At 41.8% G+C, this 13730-nt stretch overlaps 1 pseudogene; it reads left to right on the top strand.

The window, feature by feature from the left end:
• The first annotated feature begins 394 nt into the window (after positions 1-394).
• Positions 395-1231, top strand: LOC108288602 (annotated as a pseudogene).
• The last annotated feature ends 12499 nt before the right edge of the window (positions 1232-13730 follow it).

Here is a 13730-nt window from a genome sequence, read left to right on the forward strand (position 1 = left end):
TAAGACCACACCACTACACTCCAGCCTCAATGACAGAGTGTGAGCACTCTGTCTCTGAGAAAAAAAAAAAAAAAAAAGATAAGAAAACAACAACAATAATAATCAGTAAATGCAGAGAAAAGGGACAAAGAGATTAAAATAAGTGGAAGGTAATCGATATGGAGTTCATAGACTGTAAAGTAATAAGAAATATATATATGTTTTATATATTCTCATAAGATATATATATAATATATAAAATATCCTTATATTTTATGCATGTTAATACACATATTCCTATAAGGAGTGAAATTGGGCTGGGCTTGTGGTACAGAAGGGAATGGAGCAATATCCACCAACTTCTGAGGACAAGAAAGTGTCGCCCGCTTCTTCTAGAGAAAATACCAAATGGCAGATGGCTGGTGCAGCAGGGAGAGGAGGGGGCCCTGGGATGGGGAACTGAGGCGTTTTTTGCAGAGGCTAGGGCAGTGGCATTCCCAGCTGGGGTCGCTGCCGAGATCCGGGGCGGGCCCAAGGCCACAGAGCTCATGGAGGCAAGGCCAAGGGCAAGGAGTGGATGCCCCTCGCCAAACTGGGCTGCTTGGTCAAGGACATGAAGATCAAGACCTTCGAGGGACCTTTCTCTTCTCCCGGCCCCTCGAGGAGTCTGAGATCATTGACTTTTTCCTAGGGGCCTCTCTCAAGCCTGAGGTTTTGAAGATGATGCTGGTGCAGAAGCAGACCCGCGCCGGCCAGTGCACCAGGTTCAAGGCGTTGGTTGTCATTGTGGACTACAGTGGCCACGTCGGTCTGGGTGTTAAGTGCTCCAAGGAGCTGGCCACTGCCATCTGAGGGGCCGGTATTCTGGCCAACCTCTCCATTGTCCCCGTGTGCAGAGGCTACTGGGGGAACCAGACTGGCAAACCCCTTGCAAGGTGACAGGCCGCTGCAGCCCTGTGATGGTGCGCCTCATCGCTGCACTTGGAGCACTGGCATCGTCTCGACCCCAGTGCCTAAGAAGTTGCTGATGATAGCCAATATCCATGACTGCCACACCTCAGCTGGGGCTGCCACCCTGTGCAACTTTGCCAAGGCCACCTTCGATGGCATCTCCAAGACCTAGAGCTACCTGACCCTCGACCTCTGGAAGGAGACTGTATTCACCAAGTCTCCTTATCAGGAATTCACTGACCTGGTCCACACCAGAGTCTGTGTGCAGAGGACACAGGCTTCAGCTGTGGCTACAACATAAGGTTTTTATAGAAGAAAAATTAAGTGAAGTAAGCCTGTTTAAAAAAAAAAAGAGTAGTTCAGCAAAATTATTCAGTTATAAAGTCAACAAGCAGGCTTTCTCAAATATGAAGAAACAGAGGGAACATAGTACTTAGAATCTAGTGTGTAAGAGATATAGAAGTAAGCCTTTCATGAACAAAACCATTGGACATTGAAATCCAGCCAAAGAAATGAATCAAAATCAAGAATGCAGGAGTGGTAAGAGAACTGGAAAAGAGCACCAGACCCTTTTCAAAATAGAACAAAAACTAAGTAACTAGGAGTATTATAATTACAGAACATGATGTGATGGCTTACAATCCGGCAAGGTAAAATATAATTAATGAGAAAAGAAATGGAGAAAAACATAGGTAGGAGAAATTGTTAAGAGCGTAATCACTTCATCTTTCATAGCAGAGAGTCAACCAGTGCTGTCTAAAATTAAACCGTGTAGTTAAGAAAAAAGCCAAAACGTTTCCAAATCTTTGATTGTTTTAATAATCTCTTGGCTTAACCTGAGAGCTGAAAAGGAAGACCAGCATCTGCGTGCCAGATTTGCCTACAGCTATGTTTTCCTTTTGTAAGGCCAGATCAATGTTTTCAAATATTTTAAAATCTAAATGTCTTTAGGCGGGGGTGCACTCGCCTGCTGACTTCCATTTTATACATTTGTAATTCACATATTTAAGAGCCTGCCTTGCCTTATCTTCAGGGGACTCTGGCAACAAATATCTTCTGTGATGAAGAATCATTTATCTGAAATTCAGTAATGTCTGGAAAAAGATGAAATAATTGACCAATAGATACATTCCTCTCCTTTGTTGTGTGAAATATCTTTTTCTCTGGCATAACAAATGATATGTTTCTCATACATTATAATGACAGAGATCTGTCTCCTAGCAAAGCCAGCCACTGCTGCCTCCACCTTTTTCTTAAATTGGCTGTGCCCTGGGCTTTGACTCCAATGCTCACATGAGAGATGCACAGAGAGTGATTTTCTGAGAGATCCGTTTCATTGGGTAGGCGCCTCCATGAGGCTTCTCCTTATTCGTCTTATTCTATTTAAAGCTTTGGGGGCTTAGCTATTGTCACCTTCCAGCTATTTCTTTGGCTCAAATTCAACTTTCAGTCCTTTAAACGGAGTACGGATTGGGACTGACAGGGAGTCAGGAGAAACAGCTGATTGGCTGTGAAGGCCTTGTTGGGGTGTTCTGACGTGGCTGGAGATGCTGAGCTGGTCATTCTGAGAGCAACTGTGAGGGCAGCCCGAGTCTGCTCTGACGCTTTAGAAGAAACAGGGGATGGACACTGGAAGGACTGGTGTTCCAGCAGGAGACCAAAGATTGGGCACTGCAAACAGAACTGCAGAACTCTTTTTTATTTTATTTTATTTTTTGAGCTGGAGTCTCACTCTGTCGCCCAGGTTGGAGTGCAGTGGCGTGATCTCAGCTCACTGTAAATTCCGCCTCCCAGGTTCAACTGAGTCACCCTGCTTCAGCCTCCCGAGTAGCTGGGATTACAGGCGCACACCACCATGCCCGGATAACTTGTTTCGTATTTTCAGTAGAGACGGGGTTTCACCATGTTGGCCAGGCTGGCCTCGAACTCCTGACCTCGTGATCCGCCCGCCTCGGCCCCCCAAAGTGCTGGATTACAGTCGTGAGCCACAGCGCCCGGCCTGAGCCACCACACCGGGGCAGAACTCTTAAATTAATATTTCCACATACAGGTACTGTGTTAGTTCTTTAGTGATCTGCTGAAGACAAAATAGATACCGCTTTAGAAAAGCAAAACCAACCTATTATGTAAATTAAATTTTATAATAATCAAGAGAGAGATGCCTGTCACACTGAGATTTTGAACTTTTCAATGTTTCCATAATTAGAAGGCATTTCATGGGAAGGAATACAGGATGGATTGTGTGATGGTGGCTGTAAGAATGGGGTGGGAAGGGTAGAAATGAGCTATGTGAAAGAAAGAACCAAACTTTGGTTTCTGATTCGATATGAGAACAGAGAAGAATTCAAGCTCGATCACCTGAATGGGAGGTAATTTTTTTTTTTTTTTTTATTGTTTTCGAGACAAGAGTTTCACTCTTGTTGCCCAGGCTGGAGTGCAATGGCACGATCTTGGCTCACTGCAACTTCCACCTCATGGGTTCAAGCCATTCTCCTACCTCAGCCTCCCAAGTAGCTGGGATTACAGGCGTGCACCACCACGTCTGGCTAATTTTGTATTTTTAGTAGAGACAGGAGTTCACCATGTTGGTCAGGCTGATCTTGAACTCCTGACCTCAAGTAATCCACCCACCTCAGCCTCCCAAAGTGCTGGGATTACAGGTGTGAGCCATCGCGCCTGGCCCTGGTGTTATTACTAAGGGGTTCACACCAAGGTGTTCTCATTTGCCTGCTTCTTGTTTTTGTAAGTAATACCACTATAGGCAGAGAATTTCCTCTAGTAAGGTGATTTTCTTCTGTCTTTGTAGTGCTTACAATTAGTGTTCTCCTAGGATAACCTTTCTAAACACACCATATATTATCCAGGGCAGTTGGACTCCTTGTACATAACATTTTTGTTATGGAAAAAAGTTAAAAAATGTGTGTAAGGCCAATCACAATTAACCTATTGATTAACTTCAAAATCTATCATTGAGAAAGGTAAATTATTTGCTACTAAAATATTTCAGGCATTCAGGCATATACAGACAAGTGTGTGTGTGTGTGTGTGTGTGTGTGTGTGTATCTACATATACTTTTTTTTTTTTTTTAGAGACAGGGACTTGCTCTGTTGCCCAGACGGGTGGTACAATCACAGCTCACTTGAACTCCTGGCTCAAGCGATCCTTCTGCCTCAGTCTTCTGAGTAGCTGGGTCTACAGGTGTGCCTTACCACACCCAGCTAATTCACTATTATTATTATTTTTGAGACAGAGTCTCACTCTGTCACCCAGGCTGGAACGAGTGGCATTATCTCAGCTCACTACAACCTCCACCTCCTGAGTTTAAGTGATCTTCCCACCTCAGTCTCCCCAGTAGCTGGGATTACAAGCATGTGCCACCACACCTAGCTAATTTTTGTATTTTTAGTAGAGGCGGGGTTTCACCATGTTGGCCAGGCTGGTTTCAAACTCCTGACCTGAGGTGATCCACTAGCCTCAGCTTCCCAAAGTGCTGGGATTACAGGCATGAGCCACGGCACCTGGCCAATAATATGTTTCTTAACCCACTGGACACCAAAAACACTCAATGGAGATTATTACCCCTATGCTGCATGCCATTCTATGACATCTTTTGAGTTTTTACCTGAGGGTGAAATTATGCATGCAAAGGGCTACCTACATTTGCTTACATTTAATAAATGCCCAATTAATTAGAATTATAAATTGGAAATTTTTGTTTTTCTCATGCCTCTTAGTCAAATTTGCAACTTATTTTATTAATAATCTTATATATTTTTGTAAAGATTAAGAAAAATTGCTTTCATTAAAAAATTCATGTTTCATTAATTTATAAATTTAACAGATTAAAGTCCCCTAACTAAAAGTAGTTTATTGAGTTTCATTAAACATTTTAAACTACTTTTTTTCTCCCAAGCCAAACTGTATCCAGCCTTATTAAAGATACTTTCCATAAACAATCATGGTATTTCAGGCAGGACATGAGCAGACAATTGTTAACAGTATACAACAACTTTCAAACTCCCTTCTTTGATGAACTACCAAAAATCAGAAAGCCACTATAAAACCCAATGGAGTCTTCATCTGATGCTCTGAACAGGGAAAATTTAGAGTGAGGGTTGACATTTCACATTTAGCATATTGTTTAACAACTTTTCATGAGTTGACCCTGACTTTCAGGAAGTGAAATGCAAATGGAAGAATTTATCTGAAGATCCACAATCTAGAAGTGGAACCACCACCCTTTTGACAGGTGCCATCTCTGCGGTATCACTGGAACGTCCAGATTGCCTGAAAGTCCAGGTCCCAACAGATGTCTGGTCTTAAGGGTGTTAAGTATATGCTGAAAGATGGAAAGGGAGAAGAGGACATAAAAACGAATGTTTGTATTTTTATATAGTAGAGATGGGGTTTCACCGTGCGGCTAAGCTGGCCTCGAACTCCTGACCTCAAGTGATCAGTTGCCTCAGCCTTCCAAAGCGCTGGGATTACAGGTGTGGACCACCATGCCTAGCCTTTACCATACTTATTCTTATTTTGGTGTGGTAGAGCGAGTTATCCAATGAGCAGATTTACTGTCTTAGGCTGGCGTTACTTGTTCTTACAATTCCCCTTTGGATTCTGAATTAGATCAGTGGTTCTCAAACTTTTTGGCATCAGGACCCCATTACCCTAAAAAATTATTCAGAATTCTAAAGGGCTTTTATTTATATGGGTTATAACTATTGATATTTACTATAATATAAATTAAATCTGAGAAATTAAAAAGTATTTTTATTGATTCATTTAAAAATAACAATAATAGGTCTGGTGCAGTGGCTCACACCTATAATCCCAGCACTTTGGAAGGCCAAGGTGAGAGGATTGCTTGAGCTCAAGAGTTTTAAAGTAGCTTGGACAATATAGTGAGATCCAAAAAATTAAGAAAATTAGTTGGGTGTGGTGGCATGTGTCTGTAGTCCCAAGCTACAGGGGAGACTGATGTGGGAGGATAGCTTGAGCCGGGGAGGTGAAGGCTGCAGTGAGCTGTGATTGCACCACTGCACTTCAGCCTGGGTGACAGAGCGAGACCCTGTCTCAAAAACTGAGTGACAGAGCAAGGCCTTGTCTCAGAAAAAACAAAAATGAAAAACACATCAATGTTAGTATTAATAATATAGTTTTATGGAACAAACAACTACAAAAATTTTTGGAATTTTTTTTTTTTTTTAGCAGTGAATTGAATAAGGATGAAAATCTAAAATATGCTGAGGAGACACATGACAAAAGGTATGGACTAGCCCCCATTGTCACAACAGAAAAATATGACCCTAACACTTTGACCCTAAATCCTGTGCTCCTGCATATAATAGTCAAGCAGCCAGATATTGCTACTTTATCCACATTCAGCAGAAGCTGGGTGATCGTTGTGAGAGAAGTTGAAGAAGTAGTTCCTTCATTAGGCAAGAAATTGGACTAGACCAATGATCACAAATTTCCATTTTCATCCTACAATTCTATGCTCCTTTGAACCCGGGAAAAACTCAGGCTTTTCTGGGTATCTATGAAGGGGTAGGCCCTGTTGCTTGGTTTTCCTATATGAAGTCTCCCCATTTCCCTTTGTAACAGAGTCCCAATTGTGCTTAGAGAATTAGAGTGTCCAGTTAAGGAGACATAATTCCCTGGGTCCTCTGCAATTAGGAGCAGCTTTGTGACCTAGTTCTGGCCCATGAGATATAAGCAGAAATCTGCAAGATGAGGATTCTGGGAGATTAATGATTTCCCTTATGAAAAAAAGCACATTTAGAAGGTATGTGTCTTTTTCCTTTCTTCTGCTAGGAACACCGATGTAATACCTAGAGATGGGGTAGCTCTCTATGACCATGAGGAAGAAAGCCATGCACTAAAAATGGACGATCAAGAAGTGAAAGGAGCCTCCTTCTGCACTTCTTGTTACTTAAGAAGAATCTTTTCTTAAGATACTGTAATTGAATTTCTGTTACATGCAGGCTAACACAAACCTCACTAGAATAATGGGCAGAAATGCTTTAATTTAACCTGAACTTAATTGTCTAAGACCGTCACTACTGGCCAGTGTGGAAGCCAGTGCATTCTTAAATTGCTTTAGCCTGTCATCTCACCACTTGGGTATACTTTTTTTTTAATTGCATTTTAGGTTTTGGGGTACATGTGAAGAGCATGTAAGATTGTTGCATATGTACACACGTCAGTGTGATGTGCTGCCTTCCTCCCCATCACCTATATCTGGCATTTCTCCCCATGCTCTCTCTCCCCAACTCCCCACCCCTTGCTGTCCCACCATCTCCCCCCAACAGATCCCAGTGTGTGATGCTCCCCTCCCTGTGTCCATGTGTTCTCATTGTTCAATACCTGCCTATGAGTGAGAACATGTGGTGTTTGATTTTCTGCTCCTGTGTCGGTTTGCTGAGAATGATGGTTTCCAGGTTCATCCATGTCCCTACAAAGGACACAAACTCATCATTTTTTATGGCTGCATAGTATTCCATGGTGTATATGTGCCACATTTTCCCTATCCAGTCTATCATCAATGGGCATTTGGGTTGGTTCCAGGTCTTTGCTATTGTAAACAGTGCTGCAATGAACATTCGTGTGCATGTGTCCTTATAATAGAACGATTTGTAATCCTTTGGATATATACCCAGTAATGGGATTGCTGGGTCAAATGGAATTTCTATTTCTAGGTCCTTGAGGAATCGCCACACTGTCTTCCACAATGGTTGAACTAATTTACACTCCCACCAACAGTGTAAAAGTGTTCCTATTTCTCCATATCCTCCCCAGCACCTGTTGTCTCCAGAATTTTTAATGATGGCCATTCTAACTGGCATGAGATGGTATCTCAATGTAGTTTTGATTTGCATTTCTCTAATGACCAGTGATGATGAGCATTTTTTCTTATGTTTGTTGGCCTCATGTATGTCTTCTTTTGTAAAGTGTTCATATCCTTCGCCCACTTTTGAATGGGCTTATTTGTTTTGCTTTTTTTTCTTGTAAATCTGTTTTAGTTCTTTGTAGATTCTGGATAATAGCCGTTTGTCAGATGGGTAGATTGCAAAAATTTTTTCCCATTCAGTTGGTTGCCGATTCACTCTAATGACTTTCTTTTGCTGGGCAAAAGCTGTGGAGTTTGATTAGGTCCCATTTGTCTATTTTGGCTTTTATTGCCAATGTTTTTGGTGTTTTGGTCATGAAGTCCTTGCCTATGCCTATGCCTATGTCCTGAATGGTTTTGCCTAGATTTTCTTCTAGGGTTTTAATGGTGTTAGGTTTTTTTTTTGGTCCTCTTTTTTTTTAATTGCATTTTAGGTTTTGGGGTACATGTGAAGAACATGCAGGATTGTTGCATAGGCACACACATGGCAGTGTGATTTGCTGCCTTCCTCCCCATCACCTATATCTGGCATTTCTCCCCATGCTATCTCTTCCCAACTCCCCAACCCCCTTTATTTATTTATATATTTTTTCTTGAGACAGGGTCTTTCTTTGTTGCCAGGCGCCAGGCTAGAGTGCAGTGGCACAATCTCGGCTCACTGCAATCTCCGCCTCCTAGGTTCAAGCAATTCTCCTGCCTTAGCCTCTTGAGTAGCTGGGACTACAGGCGCGCACCACCACGTCCAGCTAATTTTTGTATTTTTTAGTAGAGACAGGTTTTCACCATGTTGGCCAGGATGGTCTCGATCTCTTGACCTCGTGATCCGCCCGCCTTGGCCTCCCAAAGTGCTGGGATTACAGACATAAGCCACTGCACCCCGCCTGGTGTTACGCCTTATGTTTAAGTCTTTAATCCATCTGGAGTTAATTTTAGTGTAAGGTGTGAGGAAGGGGTCCAGTTTCTGCTTTCTGCACATGGCTAGCCAGTTTTCCCAGCACCGTTTATTAAACAGGGAATCCTTTCCCCATTGCTTGTTTTTGTCAGGTTTGTCAAAGATCAGATGGTTGTAGATGTGTGGTGTTGCCTCTGAGGCCTCTGTTCTGTTCCGTTGGTCTATATCTCTATTTTGGTACCAGTACCATGCTGTTTTGATTACACTAGCCTTGTAGTATAGTTTGAAGTCTGGTAGTGTGATGCCTCCAGCTCTGTTCTTTTTGCTTAGAATTGACTTGGCTATGTGGGCTTTCTTTTGGTTCCATATGAAGTTTAAGGTGGTTTTTTCCAGTTCTGTGAAAAAGGCCATTGGTAGCTTGATGGGGATAGCATTGAATCTGTAAATTACTTTGGGCAGTATGGCCATATTCACGATCTTGATTCTTCCTAACCTTGAGCATGGAATGTTTCTCCATCTGTTTGTGTCCTCTCTTATTTCGTTGAGCAGCAGTTTGTAGTTCTCCTTGAAGAGGTCCTTTACGTTCTTTGTTAGTTGTATTCCTAGGTATTTTATTCTCTTTGTGGCAATTATGAATGGAAGTTCATTCCTGATGTGGCTCTCCTTAAGTCTGTTATTGGTGTATAGGAATGCTTGTGATTTTTGCACATTGATTTTGTATTCTGGGACTTTGCTGAAGTTGCTTATTCAGGAGATTTTGGGCTGAGACAATGGGGTCTTCTAGATATACAATCATGTCATCTGCAAATAGAGACAATTTGACTTTCTCCTTTCCTATTTGAATACCCTTTATTTTTCTCTTGTCTGATTGCTCTGGCTAGAACTTCCAGCACTATATTGAATAGAAGTGGTCAGAGAGGGCATCCTTGTCTAGTGCCAGATTTCAAAGGGAATGCTTCCAGTTTTTGCCCATTCGGTATGATATTGGCTGTTGGTTTGTCGTAAATAGCTTTTATTACTTTGAGATACGTTCTATCAATACCTACTTTATTGAGGGTTTTTAGCATAAAGGGCTGTTGAATTTTGTCAAAGGCCTTCTCTGCATCTATTGAGATAATCATGTTCTTTTTGTCTTTGGTTCTGTTTATGTGGTGAACTACGTTTATAGACTTGCGTATGTTGAACCAGCCTTGCATCCCCGGGATGAAGCCTACTTGATCATGGTGGATAAGCTTTTTGATGTGCTGTTGCAATCGGTTTGCCAGTATTTTATTGAAGATTTTTGCATCTATGTTCATCATGGATATTGACCTGAAGTTTTCTTTTCTTGTTGAGTCTCTGCCGGGTTTTGGCATCAGGATGATGTTGGTCTCATAAAATGATTTGGGAAGGATTCCCTCTTTTTGTATTGTTTGGAATAGTTTCAGAAAGAATGATACCAGCTCCTCTTTGTATGTCTGGTAGAATTCAGCTGTGAACCCATCTGGACCTGGGCTTTTTTTGGGTGGTAGGCTCTTAATTGCTGCTTCAACTTCAGACCTTATTATTGGTCTATTCAGGGTTTCAGCTTCTTCCTGGTTTAGGCTTGGGAGGAGGCAAGTGTTCAGGATTTATCCATTTCTTCCAGGTTTGTTAGTTTATGTGCATAGAGTTGTTTGTAATAATCTCTGATGATGGTTTGAATTTCTGTGGTATCTGTGGTGATATCCCCTTTATTGTTTTTTATTGCATCAATTTGGTTATTCTCTTTTCTTTTTTATTAATCTGGCTAGTGGTCTGTTTATTTTGTTGATCCTTTCGAAAAACCAGCTCCTGGATTTGTTGATTTTTTTGAAGGGTTTTTTGTTCCTCTAGGTCTGTCAATTTTGATGATAGGGTGTTGATTTTAGATCTTTCCCTGCTTCTCATGTGGGCATTTATTGCTATATATTTTCCTCTAGACACTGCTTTAAATGTGTCCCAGAGATTCTGTATGTTGTGTCTTCGTTCTCATTGGTTTTGAAGAATATCTTTATTTCTGCCTTCATTTCATTGTTTATCCAGCCAACATTCAAGAGCCAGTTGTTCAGTTTCCATGAAGCTGTGTGGTTCTGAGTTAGTTTCTGAATTCTGAGTTCTAACTTGATTGCACTGTGGTCTGAGAGACTGTTTGTTATGATTTCCTTTCTTTTGCATTTGCTGAGGAGTAACTTACTTTCAATTTTGTGGTCAATTTTAGAGCAGGTGTGATGTGGTGTTGAGAAGAATGCATATTCTGTGGATTTAGGGTGGAGAATTCTGTAAATGTCTATTAGGTTTGCTTGGTCCAGGTCTGAGTTCAAGTCCTGGATATCCTTGTTAATTTCTTTAAGCTTTAGTTTTCTTATGCATAGAAATGAGACTAAGATTGAATATCTGCTGGTTGTTGTGAGGATTAAATGAGATAACAGGGAAAATCTCTAGCACAAGGCCTTGTGGGCCACAAAGTAAGTACTCAACAAATGGCAGGGTCTGTTTCTCTCTTCCTACTATGGAAGTAAATTAGTCTCATTCATTGTCAGTGGCAAATATTCCAGATCTATGTCCTACTAATTTAAAGTTGAGTAACAAAAATATATAACAGGATTTTTGGGTGCCAATATTTATGCAAAGATTTATGCAATAAACCAGATGAATTATGGGTGCCTGCGACCACTAGCAAGCCAGGCAGATGTGCAGGTGATATCTATGGATATGAGTAAGCACTGAACGGTGACCTCGGAGGGTAGGTGGTTAATAAAGATGATGATGATGATGATGATGATGACAGTAGCTAATGTTTCTTTTTTTTTCCCAAGTAATCTGCCTTCCGAGCATGAAGTAGCTAATATTTCTTAAGCACCTACTATTTGCTAGCCACTGTGGCAAGCACTTGATATGCCTTCCCTCATTTAATACTTATGAACTAAGGTAGCTAATATTATTTCCAGTTTATGAATAAAGAAATGGAAGCTTGGAGACATTAAACAAGTTGCCCAGCATCACGCAGTAGTAGAGTTGGGACTAGACTTCAGCTTTGTCTAATTTCAAGGTCATGCTGGTAACCACTGTGTATTGACAAGGTGAAAATCAATGGTGAGCTAAAGTAGGGTTGTGAGAGCCTATTATGCTCATCTATTCTCAAATATGCATTTAATGAAGTTACACTAGTAGCTTGAAATCAGCCCTCATGAAAGTGTATCTGTGCCACTGAAACTGGCAAGTGCTACCTACCAATCGCGTCTCTCTCTCATTCACTTCCCTAAGAGCTGGCTGTTAAATATTTACTAGGACACCGCTGGATGGAATATAGCTGTGTTAGAGAAGGTGTGGATCAAGAAACAGTGAATCTGGCTGATAGGAGAGATTAAATTAATGAATAAGTGAGGGCAGAAAAGCCTCTTAAACATTTGTCCTGAGTTATTTGCTAGGTGAGATAGAGTCCTGTGAACAGTGGAAAAGGGTGATTTTTCCTGGTGCTGTGAACAGAAGGGAATCAAGTTGGACTGAGGGCCTGAGGATCTTAAACACAAAGGACAGACGCAATGTACATTTCCTCACTTATTTCAAGGTCTTCTTTGTGAGTCCCTTCTTGTGCCAGATGCTTCCATGTGTCACATCTAGAAACATAAATAGCATAGAATCCTTCTGCATTAGTCAGCTTGAGCTGCTGTAACAAAATACCATAGATTGGGGAGCTTACACAACAGAAATCTAATTCTCACAGTTCTGGGGCTTGGGAAATCCGGATCAGGGTGTTGGCTGATTTAGATCCTGGGGAGGGCCCTCTTCCTGGCTTGCAGATAGCTGCCTTCTCACTGTGCTTGCATGGTGGAGAGAGATCGAGGGCTCCCCCTGATTTCTCCTATCAGATTAGGTCCCCACTCTTATGACCTCATTTAACCTTAACTATTTCCTTACTCCAAATACAACCATACATATTAGGGATTAGGGCTTCAACATATAAATTTTGGGGAGGCACATTTTATTATTATTATTATTTATTTTTTTGGGATGGAGTTGCTCTCTTGTTGCTCAGGCTCGAGTGCAATGGCGTGATCTTCTCTCACTGCAACTTCCACCTTAAGGTTTCAAGTGATTCTCTTGCCTTGGCCTCCTGAGCAGCTGGGATTACAGGTTCCTGACACCATGCCCAGCTAATTTTTTTGTGTTTTTTATAGAGATGGGGGTTTCACCATGTTGGCTAGGCTGGTCTTGAACTCCTGACCTCAGGTGATCTGCTCACCTAGGCCTCCCAAAGTGCTGGGATTACAGGCACCTGACCCAAGACACAATTTAGAAGTTTACTTGTCTTGGGGGAAGCAAAGATATACACAAATAATTACAAGGTAGTGTTTTAAAAAGTAATTTAACCATTACATACAGTTTTTTAGTGAGGTGAAAATTTGTCTTAACTATGGCAGGGAATCCTTTTAGTGATTCATGGACCTTCTTTTTTTGTTTTTTGAGATGGCTGTCACTCTGTCTTCCAGGATGAAATGCAGTGGCATGATTATAGCTCACTGCAGCCTTGAACTCTTGGGCTCAACTGATCCTCATCCTCAGCCTCCTGAGTACCTGGGACTACAGGCATGAGCCACCACTCCCAGCTGAGGAGGAGACTCCTTCATTTTGCTGGATTATGTTAAAACACAAAGGCTTGGGTTATGGAGATACTGCTATGTTGTCTCAAGCCTTGATATTGATTGACTGATTGATTGAGGCAAGTCTCACTTTGTTGCCCAAGCTGGAGTGCAGTGGAACAATCTCGGCTCCCTGCAACCTCTGCCTCCTGGGCTCAAGTGATTTGTCTGCATTAGCTTCCCAAGTAGCTGGGACTGCAGGCGCACACCATCACGCCCGGCTAATTTTTGTATAATTAGTAGATGTAGGGTTTTGCCATGTTGGCCGACCGGTCTCAAACTCCCGACCTCAGGTGATCCACCCACCTCGGCCTCCCAAAGTGTTGGGATTACATGCATAAGGCACCGAGCCCAGCCACAAGCCATGATATTTAAAGA

Source organism: Cebus imitator, unplaced genomic scaffold (genome assembly GCF_001604975.1).
Source record: "Cebus imitator isolate Cc_AM_T3 unplaced genomic scaffold, Cebus_imitator-1.0 Scaffold379, whole genome shotgun sequence".
Taxonomy (NCBI): domain Eukaryota; kingdom Metazoa; phylum Chordata; class Mammalia; order Primates; family Cebidae; genus Cebus; species Cebus imitator.